Raw genomic sequence first — 15,679 nt, 5'->3', positions numbered from 1 at the left:
AAAGTGCACAAGAAAAGGAAGGATACATTGTGGTATAGTAGTTGTTAAGCACTGGGGCTTTGATGTCAAAAACTCTGGACTAGATTCCAGCTCGTGTCGCTGCGTGATTCTAGGAAAGCTACCTAACCTCTCTGAGCCTCTGTACCAGTTAGATGGAGATAATAATTGTGCCTGAGGTGGCTACAGGGATGAGACGTTTACATAAAGCACAATTCCTGATACATACTAAAGCACTCAATATATGATAGCTCTTGTAAATGCAAAAAATCTCTGCCATAAACCAACCAACAGGGTCCCAAAGTCAACCTTGTAAATTGTAGGGCTGCTTTATTATGAGGGGAAATGTAATGACTAGGTGATTTTATTTTATTTACTATTTTTAAGTTTTGAGAGAGAGAGAGAGCAAGAGCGGGGGAGAGGCAGAGAGGGAAGGAGAGAGAGAGAATCCCAGTCAGGCTCCAAACTGTCAGCACAGAGCCCGATGCAGGGCTCAAGCTCATGAGCCCGAGCGAGATCATGACCTGAGTTGAAATTGACAGTCCAGCACGTAACGGACCGAGCCACCCAGGAGTCCCACGAGGTGATTTTAGATAGCTGTCGTAGGCCTCCATTTTCAGGAGTCCAGTTGCATTAGTAAAATTCATCTGGGTCCCAGGTAAAGCCTGGCAAGTCTTAGTGATGATTGTCCACTCTGTTTCCATACCGTTAGGCATCTCTCAGTGCTTCTGTGCCCACCTCGGAAAGATAACGCACCCCTAATTGAAAATGGAGCAGGGAGGGGTATGGAAGTCAATCGCTGATTGAATTATATTCATGGCTATCGTGAGCGTTTGCCGTAGTAATAGAAAAAGTAAAATGTTTTCTATATTGTAACTATTTCATTTTCATATCGTGTGGGTAAATGCTAAATTTGTTTCTGTGTATCTATACATAGCTACCGTATCCATTTATGCCACTGTTGTGTTTGGCTTAGTGCTTCTAAGAGGGCCAGGACCTTTCTGTTACTTTTGATTTCTATAGCTCATCATAGACAGGCCTTAAGTAATGGTGGCAATGCTTTTTGGTGCAGTCAGGAGGGCTGTTAATAAATAAAATTGTTCCTTTCTCACCCTGGGGGTCAGAGGCTATAGCTTAAGAGATAGCTGTAGCTTTCTAATGTTTATAGGTTATTTGCAGTAAGACTTCCTTATCCCCCAGCCACCGCACAAGATTTGTCAAGTTCGTTAAGATGTTTTTCATCGCCTTGGCTGGTCACCCGGGGTCAAAACAGAACAGAAACAAATTGACCCCATGCTGCAACACAGAGACCCCTGTGGAGCTCCAGAGACAAGAAGAAGCCGCATATGCTGGGTCACATTTTAAAGGTAAGATAACTAGATCTCAGTTGCTCCAAAGGTCTCCGTACAGACCAAAATGCCCTCCTACCAATGGGATCTCTCTAGGGCATCAGTGGAGCTCTCGTGCAACGACTACCAGCTCTTAGGTCGATTCAAACACACAGCAGTGTAACATCTTTGCATCTAAGGGACCGGCAGCACGTGCGGGCGCACACCAATGTGGCCGCTTTCAAGTTCAACTCATGCCATTATTAGCAAATGATAAAGCACTGACACAGACGGGCGGCCCATTCGTCATGTTCCTTGTCGGCTTGTGTGAAAGTCTGCGACTTTACCACCCGCGTTAGCTGCTGCTCAGTCTCAATTCCTCTGTTACTTCCATCTCCTCCTTCTAAACTCAGCTTTGGAACTTGTCAGCATCTGAGGACCTGAGCTGAGTCAGAGGGTTTCCATTTTACAACAGCGAGTTCAGAAGGCCAAGGTGTGGCCTCAAGGTGTGGAGGCACATTTTTGTCTCATGAGGCTGGTGGAAGCATTCCCCCTGGCTTATGGACCCAACACATATGTTGCTTCTTTCTTATATGCTTTTGGGCTTATACGAAAAGAGATTTATTGGTTGTCTATGTAGTTTTAATGAGATGTGGGACTTTAAAAAGCACACACGCGCACACACACACACACACACACACACACAAGCTTATTTAGAATCCAACTATAATACAAGTTTGCTTTTTGGTTAAATGGACCCCTGTTGATCATGTAGATGAGGATAAAGATATGCTTTCCTTTTTATCATTTGAAAGGCTTTCTCCCAACCAAAGTACTTACAAACTATCCACCAGAAGTAGTTATTGAGAGCTCTCTAGGTAGGCCAGTAATCTGCAGTATTTCACTCACCTCCCGCATGTTGCAACGGTGAGGAACAAAGCCCAGTTCTCTAGAACTCACAGTCCATAAACCCTAAACAAAGTCCCACAAGCCTATAACTTGGACACACACATACTGCCTATATCTGGTGCTTATTAATGCTTGGTGCTTGATTCATTGAAAAAGCTTCACCTACCCTTTTCCTGTCCCTCGGTCTCTCCCTCATTCCGCGTTGAATTAGTGATGCACGAATACATTTTTAGGCAATTTTGTGTAAAAAAAAAAAACATGTATAGCCTCTACAAATCCAAATCGAAATTACAATATTTAACATGGTGGGCGCTACTCAATTGTCAACAATATATATGTAAACATATGCATATCGACAATTTCATATTTCGTGTAAGCTCATAATATAAAGTCCTTCAACTTGATTCCTTGCTATAAACTGAGTATTGTCTCTGATCATGACTGGATGTACATTATTGGGGATGAAAAGCTGAGATAAGCAAAAGTGATGCTGTAATTCCCATCTGTAGCTATGAATTGGGAGGTTCGAGTGTAATTTTATTTCTGACAACAGGCATTCATATTGCAGTTACTCTGACCAGTTGAGCTGAAATGCGGACAGGAGTCAAGGTCAGCAGGAAAAAAAAAAATGGGTCTGGTATGCTGGTTGGCATTACCGAGAGGAAGAAAGGAAGGAAGGCAGGAAAGAGGGATGGAAAGAAGAGGAAAGGGAGGGAGGGAGGAAATTGTAGATCATTCATTTGGCATTTATTATCGGTTGATTTATTTTAGTCAATTAGCTTTTCCTTTTTTTCTTGAGAATTTAATAGAATAGGTCAGTATTCTTTAAGAAATTCTTAAAGAAAAAAATCTTTAAGAAACACAGGAAACCTACTACCTACAATAGGAAATTACTAGCATTTTGCCATTTTGGCCTTATGTCTTTTAAATAAAAGAAATCAAATAATGCAGGTGAAACTGAAGTACTCCTTGTCCCCATCCCCAATTCTGTTTTATTCCCTCCATCCACACACACACACTCTCTAGGGGCAGCCCACCTCATGACTTCAGTGGGCATCCTTCCTTTGTTATTTTGTTATAACACATTTACATGCCTATACGTGTACTTACAAAAAGTATAGAACATGTTCTTGGTTTTTTTTTTTCAATATATGAAATTTATTGTCAAATTGGTTTCCATACAACACCCAGTGCTCATCCCAAAATGTGCCCTCCTCAATACCCATCACCCACCCACCCCCCCACCCCCCTTACACCGGGGCCCCTGGGTGGGTCAGTCGGTTAAGCGTCCAACTTCCGCCCAGGTCATGATCTCGCGGTCCGCGAGTTCGAGCCCCGCCTCCAACTCTCTGCTGTCAGCGCAGAGCCTGCTTCGGACCCCTCTGTCTCCCTCTCTCCCTGCCCCTTCCCCCCACCGCGTGCACGCTGTCTCTCAAAAATAAAATATAAACATTTAAAAACAATAAACGCTTACATCGATGGCACACACTACGTATTCTGCCACCTACTTCTCTCACACAAAGTGAGGAGGAACATCTAGACCTATCACGTATTCACTATTTTATGGTATTCTGTTGTTGGAAAAAAATAAACATGTTATTGTTTTCTTACATTTCATTGTCTCCTGGTGGCCATGCCAGCAGATTTTATTTTTCTGTATAGCTTGCAGCGATTGCCCTCCCCTAGAATGTAAGCTCCACGGGAACAGGGATTTTTGTCTGCTTTGTTCAGGGATAGAACCCCAGCGCATGGAACAGTGGCAGGTATATAGCGGGCATTCACTAAATATGACTGAACGACACGATGAACGTTATTGCACTTGCCTCCTTGAACTCACGGATGAGAGCCTATCTTTGGTATATACTTAGGTCCAATACACAACCTATGTATGCAATTTGAGTTCCATTCGGTACTGCGCCCTAATTACACTCCAAATAGGCTATGTTCCTTTACGCTTCCCCAAGTAGTCCTTGTTCCTCACATTCTTACCAGGCTTCGGCATTATCGGATATTTTCTGGATGTCCGTTTTGCAATACAGACGGATTCTATAAATAGTTGCTTAATGAGGTTTTAATTTGCATTTGTTCAGTTACCAGTGTGGTGGAGCATATTTTTATTTTTATTGGCCAATTACATTTTCCTTTTCTTTCTTTCTTTTTTTTTTTTTTTTCCTTTTTAAAATTGCTTTTATGTATTTTTGAGAGACGGGGAGAGACAGAGTGTGAGCAGGGACGGGGCAGAGAGAGAGGGAGACACAGAATCTGAGCTGTCAGCACAGAGCCCAAGGCGGGGCTCGAACTCACGAACTGCAAGATCAGGACCTGAGCCAAAGTCGGACACTTAACCGACTGGGCCACTCAGGTGTCCCCATTTTCCTTTTCTTAAATTAAAAATATTAAATTAAAATAAATTTTTCAGGGGCGCCTGGGTGGCTCAGTCAGCTAAGCGTCCGATTCTCGGTTTCAGCTCAGGTCACGATCTCACGGTTTGTGGGATTGAGCCCTGCATCGGGCTCTGTGCCGAAAATGTAGAGCCTGCTTGGGATTCTCTCTCTCTCTCTCTCTCTCTCTCTGTCTGTCTCTCTTTCCCTTTCTCTCTCAAGATAAATAAATTTAAAAATTTTTAATAAAAAATAAATTTTTCAGCTTTATCGAGATATTAGAGACATATCACAGAGGTAATGGAAGGTGTACAATGTGATGATTTGATACAGGTAGTTGTTGTGAAATGATTACCACAGTAGGGTTAATTAATACCTCCATCTTCTTACATAATTACCATTTTTTTTTTTTTTTTTTGCTGTGATAACATCTAAGATCTACTCTCTTAACAACTTTCAGGTACATAATACAGTACTGTTAACTATAGTCACCATGCTGTATATCAGATTCACGGAACTTACGCATCTTGTAATGGAAAGTTGGTACCCTTTGACCAACATCTCCCCCCTTCCTCCCCTCTCCCCCCCCCGCCCCCGGGCAGAAACAATCCTACTCTGTATCGATGAGTTCAGCTTTTTTAGATTCCACACGTAAGTGAGATCACACAGGATTTGCCTTTCTCTGCCTGACTTATTTCACTTAGAATAAGGCTCTCAAGGCCTATCCAAGGTGTCACAAATAGTAGGATTTCTTTCTTTTTTATAGCTGAATTGTATTCCACTGTGTGTGTACATGCGCGTATGTACGTGTGTGTGTGTGTGTGTGTGTGTGTATCACATTTTCTTTATCCACTTACCCGATGATGAACACTTGGGTTGTTTCCATGTCTTGACCACTGTAAATAATGTTGCAGTGAACATGGGGGCACAGATATCTATTCAGTACAGTGTTTTCATTTCCTTCACGTATATACCCAGAAGAAGGACTGCTAGATCATGCGGTAGTTCTGTTTCTCGTGTTTTGAGGAACCACCATATTGTTTTCCATTCCCACCAACACTATACGGAGGTTCTCTTATCGCCACAGCTTCATCAAAGCTTGTTATCTCTTCGTGATAAAAGCCATTCGAACAGGGGCGAGGTGAAATCTCGTTGTAGTTTTATTTTCCTGCTTGCCCATTTTAGAGCTGCTTTGTTCAGGCCTACGCAGAGAACTCGAGAGTTGCATCGTGATCACTGTATTCAGAATTCTTGCGATAAACTTTAACCTCAGCTCAACACGTGGAGTCCCGTGCCAACCCGAGCTTGTATTGTGATTCTCAGAACTAGGTGCGAATGGGGGGAGTCCTCTTAGAGTAAGGAGGCTCCCTTATGAGGTAAACATAGGGTGAGCCTACCTTTAGTAAGCCGAAATTTATGCTGCTCGGGCCTGAACAGCTATCACAGGTCCTCAGGTCATTATCTCACCTGGATCAGGTTTTAGAAAATTGTGAGGTTGCTCCCAATCTCTCCTAATGGAAAAGGGACAGATGGGACCAACACAGGCACACCGATAGAGACACAGGCAGACACTGACCCAGTCATTCTTCCATGTTTCCCACTGAAATAAAATCTTACCATAGTTCAAGGTTATTTGGAACGCTCTCCTACTTCTCCCAACTACAAGTTTCTTCTGAACACCCAAACACCTCTCTTTTCTTTGATTTATGACGGTGGATGGGCCCCGGACAAAATTCCAGCACAGGAAACATCATGAGCAAAGTCACAGGAGCAGACGTAAGTGTTGGATGTTGAGGAGATGAACAGACCATTTGGGCTGGAGCAGAGGCTTTCTGGCACGGAATTCGGGAGAATGTTCGCAAGGGATTCGGGTCAGCGTCTCCCCTAGAGCTTTGAACAAACCTTTGAAGACCAGTAGTTTTCCAACAATCAAAATTTAATGGGTAGTAGGTGCTCCAGGAAGAGGGAATAGCCAAGGCTTGTGGTTCAAAAACAAATGGGGCACGACTGAGGAAGAGCAAATAATCGTGATCGGCTGGGGGTGGGGGGTGGAGATCTTTGAAAACGTGGCTGGGGATTTGGAGGCCAAATTAGGTGGAATCGTTTGGGGACACAGAAAGACACTGCCCCCGCCTTGTGCCCAACCCCCCCCACCCCCCCACCCCCCCGCCTTGTGACCTGAAACATCAGTGGTGTCTGTGGCAACGGAAAAGGATAAACACTGTGAGCCTGACGTCATTAGACACATATTAACACTAAATCCAGGGAACACTCCTTGCAACTTAAACAAGGTGGTTTTATGACCAATAGGAGGAAATGTGTCTTAACACAGCAGGAAGTACACACGTGGGGCGTATTATTGCAGTGGGATATGCAAAGAAAAAGAAAATAGAGATTCAGGGGTTACGGGTTTGTAACAGGCAGCCAGCTTCTGAAGAAGTCATTGAGGGAGAGCCGAATGTACCACACCAAAATATACCACTTATGCGTATTATTTTGAACTCAAGTTACTGGAGAAACAGATATCGGGGGAAGGACCCTCTGGCCCTCCTTTGTTCCCCTGAGAGCAGGAAATAAACATCTCCCGGCGAGAAGGTATTCTCCCGACACCAGGAGGGTGGAAGGCATCCTTATCACCAGAGATAGGGAACTCAAGGCCCACAAGGCTGTGTAAACAAACCTTGTTGGTTCCTCGCTAATTACCTACTTGTGTCTTGTCAATTCTCCGCAAATTGGTTCTTTTCTAAAATGTGTAAAATCTGGCTCTTTCGGTCATTTCTTTGAGTCTTAGACTTTTATGGGCTCCCGTAGGCACAGCATTAATCTACTGGACCCGCCAAAGAACCTTGAACTCACTCGTCTGCGAGGCCAGCTTGAACGGCAGGCTTGCGGGGGCCCATGCTTCTGTCCTAACCTATGGTTTTCCTCCTTGTGGCAAGTGACACAAAAGACAGACGCAAGGGAACACAATGACCCTCTCCGGGAGGAAAGGGAGCAGGAGGAAACAAGAGTCCTCGTAACGCATCTTTACTTAAGTCGCTGTACCCAAGGAACTAGTTACACAAATATTTTCTCTGGCTAATCTAAGTTTATTTATTTTCTTAATGTTTATTTTTGAGAGAGAGAGAGAGAGAAAGAGAGAGAGAGAAAGACAGAGACAGAGCACGAGCAGGGGAGGGGCAGAAAGAGAGGGAGACACAGAATCCGAAGCAGGCTCCGGGCTCTGAGCTGTCCGCACAGAGCCCGACGCGGGGCTCGAACCCACAGACCGCGCGATCATGACCTGAGCCGAAGCCGGACGCCTAACCGACTGAGCCACCCACGGGTCCCATCTCTGGCTAATCCAAATTTACAGAAAGGAGAAAGTATGCTCACCACTCCTGCTTCCAACAGACGCTGCAGGTAGAGACGTGAGAGACTGACGTCGTTAAGAATTTTTATCTTCTGTGTGGTTTATGTATACAATGGCGTACTACTTGCCAATGAGAAAGAACGAAATCCTGCCATTTGCAACAACGTGGATGGAACTGGAGGGTATTGTGTTCAGTGACATAAGTCAGTCAGAGAAGGACAGAGATCCCATGTTTTCACTCATATGTGGAACTTGAGAAACTTAACAGAAGACCATGGGGAAAAAATAGTTTCAAACAGAGAGGGAGGCAAACCATAAGAGACTCTTAAATACAGAGAACAAACTGAGGGTTGATGGGCAGGGGGGAGGGGGGAAATGGGTGATGGGCATTGAGGAGGGCACTTGTTGGGATGAGCACTGGGTGTTGTACGTAAGCAATGAATCGCCGGAATCTACTCCCAAAGCCAGGAGCACACTGTATACGCTGTATGTTAGCTAACTTGACAATAAAGTATGTTTTTTTTTAAAAAAAAAAAAAAAAAGCATTTTTATCTTTCGCCAGCACTTGTTAGAGGTCCCAGGACCCCTCGGCTGCAGCAGCCCCCAAAATGAGCAATATCCAGCCAGCAGAGAGCTCCACACTGGGCACGAAAACTGTAAAAGAGAAAAACTTTTCCCTTCTTTGCTTCTAGGTTCATTGGCCTTAAGTCCTCTCTTAATAGTATAAAAGAATAGAAAATAGACTCAGAACAAAAACCAAAGCCCACGTAAATTGCCATGGCTCCCAAACTCCTCGACCTTCCCCAGAAAATTTCCTTGAACACCCAGCTGCCGGCTTTAGCTTCCCTCTCCCTCCAAGATTTGAGGAGGTTCACTTCAATTTACTCCTACAAGATTTACTCCAGCCTGATCTCCAGGCCCAGAGGGTACCGGCTACTCGCGTAAACGCTGAAAGCCAGAGATTAAATTTAGCGGAAGCACCCAGGACTGACTGTAACGCTTTGTCAACTTCGGGTCTTCCAATGCAATGTCCTTTAGGGATGAATCTCGGACCCACCCCCCGCTCCACCCACCACAGAGCATTCATGGTACCTGGACACCAACAGGTCTTTGCAATTATAAAAGCCTTTGACCTCCACATGGGGAAGATCCTACCACACTTAGAGAGAAATTAGAAAGATCGGTGGCCACTCACATCCCAATTTACGGGGACTTTAGCTGACTGCTGAGTGCCATTCTTCCCAACCCATGATTATACTATAGCTAACAGATAAGGCAGATATCTCCCTAGAAAAAAAAATAAAAAACATGGGGTGCCTGAGTGGCTCAGTCAGTTAAGCGTTTGACTCTTGATTTCGGCTCAGGTCATGATCTCATGGTTCACGTGCTCAAACCCCAGTCCGGGCTCTGCTCTGACAGTGCCGAGCCTGCTTGGGATTCTTTCTCTCTCCCTCTCTCTCTGCCCCTCCCCCGCTTGCTCTGTACCTCTCCCTCAAAACAAATCTTTTCATTTCTACCTGAGCAGCACATTTTCTCCCCAACATAAAAGGCAAATTCAAAATCGTGCGCTTGGGTGGACCCGTAAGCCTCTAAGCATTACAATGGAACCGGCTACCCAGTGCTTTGAAGATGGTTTACAGGAGTGCAAGAAACACAAAAAGAAAAACGAGTTCAAATCAACTTTTTTCCGTAACTTGAAGATGTAAATCTTACCATGTCTTTAAATGTAAACACCCCAGGAATGAAAACGAAAACACTGCCCACTGTCACCTGAAACTGAAGGAAAGAAGAGGAGAAAGAGGCTTTTTAAAATGCAAACCACCAGGGCGCCCGGGGGGCTCAGTCTCTTAAACGTCCCTCCGTCCCTCCCCTCCGATGACTTCATCTGCTCAGGTCATGGTCTCCCCGGTCCGTGAGTTCAAGCCCCGCGTCGGGCTCTGTGCTGACAGCTCAGAGCCTGGAACCTGCTTCAGATTCTGTGTCTCCCTCTTTCTCTGCCTCTCCCCTTCTCATGCTGTCTCTCTCTGTCTCTCAAGAATAAATAAACGTTAAAAAATTTAAAATACAAACTACTACAAAGGCTCCCTTGCCCAAATCTAGTCTGAAGCCTCCACAAGGTTATTTGTTAAGGACAAATACACACCTTAAAAGTCTTCTCCAAAAAGATGAGTAAAAATCTTTAACCATTTGAGCAGGTGACTGTAACTTGTTCCATCTGCCAGAGACAATAATTTATAAAGTAGTAAGTTTTATATTGTACCTGATTCATGGCTACAGTTTTCAAATGGAACCTAGAGGGTCTGTTTGTGCAGATCATTCATATCGAATGTATCAGGATATATATGATATTTTTCTACCTCCAGATGGTATTAACCAAAATTAATTTGTAAAGAGCTCTATGTAATTAGCTTAAAGGCAAATAAGTGCTTATTGAATCAAGTATTTCTTGGGGCACCTGGGCAGCTCAGTCAGTTAAGCATCCAATTTGGCTCAGGTCATGATCTCGTGGTTCATGAGTTCAAGCCCCACATCACGCTATATACTGACCATACAGAGCCTGCTTGGGATTCTGTCTCCCTCTCTCTCTAGCCCTACCCCACTCTCCCTCTCTCTCCCTCTCTCAAAACAAATAAACTTTTAAAAAAAAGGTATTTCTAAATCTCAGAGATACAAGAGAAACTAACCCAATGCTTTTTTTTTTTAAATTTCTGTGATCTAGAATCATTTTCAGTAAATAACATCTAGTTTAAGTTTGTTGGTTTTAATGAATACAGTCATGTATTTAGAGTTACCAGCATTAAGTCAAATAAGGTCATGTTATCTCTGTTACAAAATCTGTCAGCTGGAAAGGTAACAAAATAATGACTAACTGCTTTAATGTTTCATTAAATGTTCATGTGTGATCTGAGTATAATTGTTAAGAGCAAGTGAATAAAAGAGACAGAAGTAGGATAGAGTCTTAGGTGAACTTTTTAGCAATGATTGCTTTGTGATGTGTTTACTTAGTTTCCAAAATCTCTTTGGTGACATACATCCTTAGAGTTTTGCTAAGTTAAGTTAAATGACGGGAGTTCATTAAATTTCTAGGTCGTTTTCAAATAAGATAAAATATAGAAACATTGATTATTGAACATATCCAATTTTGGCTTCTTCTGACAGAGAAACTAAAGATATTTGAATCAGATATGACAGTAAACATATCTGGTGCTCCATTTAAAAAAATCATACTGTGAGAAAGCGTAAGCTTCTAGAAATTATGAAATATATTAATAACTTTGCCAGTCTAGAGAATGTTGGTATAAGAGACAGTTCACAATTAGTTTTTACCAGAAATTAAGTTTGCTAAGGGATAAAAATGCTAATATAGTTAATTAAAACTACTAGAAATAAGGGAAACAATCCTGAATACAAATAAAGTAGGATGTAATTTTGGCAAAGAAATGGTATGAGGTATGGAGATGCATTTTTGTTAAGAGAAAAGAAAGTAAATTTTGCCCTGAAATGAAGCTGGTTATTTCAGAATGGAAAAAAAGAAAATACAGGACAAACTCTGGACACAGAAATTGGGGGAGAGAGAAAGAGGGAATTTTACCTTGTGTAATCAAGCTGGCTAAAAGTGAACTTTTCATAACAGTTTTAAAAGTAAGTTTAGGGGCGCCTGGGTGGCGCAGTCGGTTAAGCGTCCGACTTCAGCCAGGTCACGATCTCGCAGTCTGTGAGTTCGAGCCCCGCGTCGGGCTCTGGGCTGATGGCTCAGAGCCTGGAGCCTGTTTCCGATTCTGTGTCTCCCTCTCTCTCTCTGCCCCTCCCCTGTTCATGCTCTGTCTCTCTCTGTCCCAAAAATAAATAAACGTTGAAAAAAAAAAAAAAGGAAAAAAAAATAAATAAAAGTAAGTTTAAAATTTTTTTAAATAATAATAAGCTTTAATATCAATAGTGTACTCGTGTAAAACTGAAACTTAATTTTGTTCTTTGGTTAAAGGACAAAGTTTTTTTTTTGGACTCTTTTATTGATCTGCTCCTGATAAGAGATTGCAAAAGACTTTTTTTACCTTTTAAATAATCTACCTAGAAACAAAGATTCTGTGTTTTATCAAAATAATTTCCTGTGCTTCATGTTGTCTTTGTTAGCTCTTTGATTACTAAGGAAAACAGGGTTTTTTTTTTTTATTATTAAAAGAGATAAAGTCTTTTACAATTGCGTAACTTTCTGTATTTCCTGCAAAGTCTTTGTTAAACAAATGAGGATTATTTCACAGTGACCTATGATGCTAATAAAGTGTTTTAAAAACCTTTTTGATATTTTTGACAAACTTCTTACAATCAAATTCTAACTTTGGGGTTTTTCAGAGGGTCCTTGGACCATCTCAAAAGATTTGTTCTCTCCCTTTATAAAAAAGGACATTGAACTAAGTGGGCATATTTGATATGTTAAATTACATGGGAAGCCTTGCCAAGTAAGAAGTAATATTAAGCCTTCTTTATGTAGCATTTGTATAGGTGTATGTCATAAATGTTCCAGAAACTGGATGAAATTCTTAGAAATCGGATGTGCAGGTATAATGTTATCATTTGTAATTCTACTTATTATCTTGAAATGTGTGTCACAGAAACAATTAAATTTTCTTGTCAGTCACACATGTCATTTACAGACGGTCTTTGTTTTATTTTGTTGCTTTCGCAAAAGTGACCCCCACAAAACTGCTTTATTTTCAGAGAGATTAATGGAAAGGACTCTGAGAAGTACTCTAGAATCCAGGTTTCTGATAACTTGAAGGTCATCAAACTGAACTGGGTAAGAATTTCCAGAACTAATGGAAAAATTAGATTCAAGCAGAACAAATATTAATTACATGGGACTGAATGAACTAAGGAGGAGGATTATGATTTTTATGAACTTTGGTTTGAAACATTGCTTTTTAAAAATGTTTGCTTTTCCAGATTAAGGAAAAAGTTTTCTCTTTTCTCTTCAACTGTCTATAATTTACAACAATTTGGTAAATTATACCTTTGTAAGAAGAATTGAAACAATTCATTTTTTCCCTGTTGAAGCAATTACTTCTTTCCCTACCTCATGCCTCCAGAATTGGGAAACTCTTAGTGAGCATTCTTATTCTTTTTTTTTTTCTTTTAATTTTTTTTTCAACGTTTATTTATTTTTTGGGGGGACAGAGAGACAGAGCATGAACGGGGGAGGGGCAGAGAGAGAGGGAGACACAGAATCGGAAACAGGCTCCAGGCTCTGAGCCGTCAGCCCAGAGCCCGACGCGGGGCTCGAACTCACGGACCGCGAGATCGTGACCTGGCTGAAGTCGGACGCTTAACCGACTGCGCCACCCAGGCGCCCCTGAGCATTCTTATTCTTATGGCCATGTAGTTATTTGCATAAATTCAGTGAGATTCTGTTCTCATAACGAGCACAATTGGAAACATTGGTTATCTTACTAAAGCTTTGACTGGAATGTCATATTTGAGAGAGATGTACCTAAACTCAGCTTTAAGGAACTAAGGTTGACTTTATGGGCCCAATAAAGCCCCTTGGAAAAATCAGCCTAGTACCTTACTGATAAGTTTCCCAGGTGAGTAAGGAAGGTCACTTCCCAGCAGCCACAGGAACCTGAGGATACTTTAGGGGTCTCAAGAAGACAGGAACTGACCCAGATTTATAGGAATTGCAGTTGAAGTGTGAGGGTGAGTCCTTGGCTTGGCTTCCTAACCTTCAAGACGCTTTAAGAGCTCCATCTGAGATTCTTTATGAAAAGTTCCCACAGAGCAGGTTTAAAAGAGACTGCATAGGGGCACCTGGGTGGCGCAGTCGGTTAAGCGTCCGACTTCAGCCGGGTCACGATCTCGCGGTCCGGGAGTTTGAGCCCCGCATCGGGCTCTGGGCTGATGGCTCAGAGCCTGGAGCCTGTTTCCGATTCTGTGTCTCCCTCTCTCTCTGCCCCTCCCCCGTTCATGCTCTGTCTCTCTCTGTCCCAAAAATAAATAAACGTTGGAAAAAAAAAATATATATATATAAAATAAAAATAAAAAAATAAAAGAGACTGCATAGTCAATCGCTATAATAACCAGACCAAGCTTATTAAAACTATACTGAAGTTGCAAACGAATTAGTCTTGCTGTGGTTATAGTTGATAGAAGTGGGGAACGATTTGGTTTTGTTTTCTACCATAAACTAACTGGATCCTGAGTTCTTTTAGTTCTTCTGATATTTCGCTGTAACTCCCCAGACTAATGTCTCCAATGTTCTCCCACTTTTCTGATTTGGAATCGTCAGGAACTAAAACTGTCCCTTTCCAGAAGCTAAAATGTGACAACGTGATATATACTTCAGAGAAACCAACACAATAGTCCATATGTGGACAGTCTTCATGCCTGTTGCTATGAAGCCACTCAGGAAGATCACCTGGGAAATTCACACCTCAAACCAGGAAAACCTGTCAGATTGCCACTTCCTGCCCTCAGTCCATTTAAAAATGCTTCTAGCCGGCCACCGAGTAGAAATCTCCTCCACCGGCTGCCTTCGGAACTCAGAAACTAGAATTATAGTCTGCTCCCATCATTAACCATTGTTTTTCTTTTGTTTCCATAGAAATGCCTCTTATTAAATGCCTGATTGTTTGCACACTACAGGCCTCGCTTGGGGATCCCACCTGCATTACCGCATCCTAAAATGAGACCAAATGGAACAAGAGACCAGCTCAATAATATGGAACAATCTACCAACTCAATTTCTGGATAGTGAAACTTCTTTGGGAAGTTTCAAAAGCTGGACCGAGGGACACTGGCAGATGCCACCCCAAAACACAACACTTGGGCATATCGATTATTTTGAATTACAGTTACTTGAGAAACACCCAGTACAAGAGAGATATTCTGATTCCCCTCTGTCTTCCTGAAAACAAGAAACAGATCTCCCTTGTGAATGTATCCTCCCTGTACCAGGAGGGTACAAGGCATCCTTATCACCAGAGATAAGGAATTCAAGGCAAAAAAGGCTGTATAAACAAACCTTGTTAATTCCTCACTAATTTACTACAACAAGCCAAAACTTTTTTTTTTTTTTCCAACGTTTATTTATTTTGGGGGCAGAGAGAGACAGAGCATGAACGGGGGAGGGGCAGAGAGAGAGGGAGACACAGAATCAGAAACAGGCTCCAGGCTCTGAGCCATCAGCCCAGAGCCTGACGCGGGGCTCGAACTCACGGACCGCGAGATCGTGACCTAAGCCAAAACTTATTTATCTCATCAATTCTTCACACGTTTATCGTTTCTTTGTCTAAAAGATATAAAAGGTGATTGCTGTGGTCACTTTTCTGAGCCTCGTATCTTAGGGCTCCCGTACATACAAAAGCAAATTTGTTTTTCTCCTGTTGATCAGTTTTATGTCAATTTAATTATTAGGTTAGCACCTAGAAGGGGGGAAGGGAAAAGTTTTCCTCTCCTATAACATAAGGCAGACAGTTATTATACGTTCCCACCAAATCCATGGCAACCTCAGGTAAATCCATGAATGAATGGGATGTAAGGAGGCCTTGAGATGAGAAAGGGTTAAGAGGACCTGGAAGCAGATGAGAATCAAAAAATCAAGGAATAGATAGTTGCAACAGGCCACAGACAAGAATGGATCCAGCAAATCCCAGCATTGACAACAGAATCAGTGGGAAATGTAGCAGGGAATCAGCAGGAGTTTAAAAAAAAAAAAAAAA

The 15,679-nt window shown here is 42.3% G+C and overlaps 1 pseudogene; it reads left to right on the top strand.

Moving 5' to 3' along the window:
* The first annotated feature begins 1,228 nt into the window (after window positions 1-1,228).
* The window catches only part of LOC121025426 (40S ribosomal protein S27-like), a 61,384-nt pseudogene continuing 46,933 nt past the window's right edge, over window positions 1,229-15,679 (top strand).

This window comes from Herpailurus yagouaroundi, unplaced genomic scaffold (assembly GCF_014898765.1).
Source record: "Herpailurus yagouaroundi ecotype Mexico unplaced genomic scaffold, PumYag 67641, whole genome shotgun sequence".
Lineage (NCBI taxonomy): Eukaryota > Metazoa > Chordata > Mammalia > Carnivora > Felidae > Herpailurus > Herpailurus yagouaroundi.
This window is presented reverse-complemented; position numbering and strand designations above follow the sequence as displayed.